Below are 1,367 nucleotides of genomic sequence, written 5' to 3' on the forward strand. Positions count from 1 at the left end.
GGTTGAATTATTGACCAATAATTGAGTAATTATGTTGAATAATTTCTGTCATTATAGAGTTAAGTATACACGACCAACATTCATCATTTTCAAGAACTTATACTTTTATTTTATAACACAAAGATAAATTTTAAATAAATTTTTACTCATTAAAATAGGGTACACGCGCAAAGTACGTACACTAAGACTAATAATAATAATAATGAATTACCTATAATCTACCGTAGATTATGCCATTAAAAAAATATATAATGAGAAGAAGAAAATGTAGTCAAGCATTGCACGATATGCTGAGTTTGGGCCTGCGTAAGTGTAACATTGATATATTTTCATTATAGTTAATAATATAAATGGTATTACTTTTGCTTTATTCCAAAAATAGCAAATTGATTTACAATTATGGTATGTTTTAAAATCTCATACGTTTTTTTGCCTATATATTTTAAAAGATTCATTAATTAAGGAATCACTAATTAAGGGATGGATTACTAATTTGTTCTCATTAATTTATCCCCCTCAAAACCTAATCTCTCTCTTCCCTTCATACAGACCACTCCATTCTCTCTCACCCCTCTCATCTTACATCTTTAACTTTTTACCGGACCATAATGACTCTTTCATTGTTCATAAATATATAATAAATATTATGCTATGTATTTTTATTTATCCCATAAATATACAAGAATATGTTCTAGCTAAAACAAACATGCGCAAACACATATATATTATACCATTAACATATCATTTATATAATAAAATATTTTTAATTAGATATGCTATATGCCAAAATTATTTCATAAATATATAATGAATATATTATATACCATAAATATTCCTTGTATAATTATTAATGTTGTTTAAATCTTGTTTGCTGTATAAATCATAATTATAGTTCATATATATATACCATGTAGTTTTTTTGTGATTTTGTGAATTTTAGGATTTGATATTGTTAATTTATATTTATCTTGATTCACACTTAAATACATATGATACCATAATTATACAATGTATAACCATCAGAATATCGCAGTTGCTAATGATAGTATTATTATAGCAAGAGGCATTTTTTGGAAAAAAGAAAAGAAAAAAGGAAAATAAGAAGAAAAAAATGCAAGGAAAATAGAGCTATTCTCATAAGAAATAGGGAAGGAACAAATTTGAATAGCTGCTATTCTCATGTGAACATTCCAGTAGCTGCCTTTTATTGTTCATCTTTTACTTTTTTACCAAGTATTCATTCATTATAGTTTTGCTAAAAGTGATGAATTAAAGAATACAAAATTGACATATTATATACCATGTATATATCTAGTATAATTTATAATAATTTTTAAGAAATTATAGTTGTATAAATCATATTATAA

This window comes from Nicotiana tabacum, chromosome 19, assembly GCF_000715075.1.
Source record: "Nicotiana tabacum cultivar K326 chromosome 19, ASM71507v2, whole genome shotgun sequence".
NCBI lineage: Eukaryota > Viridiplantae > Streptophyta > Magnoliopsida > Solanales > Solanaceae > Nicotiana > Nicotiana tabacum.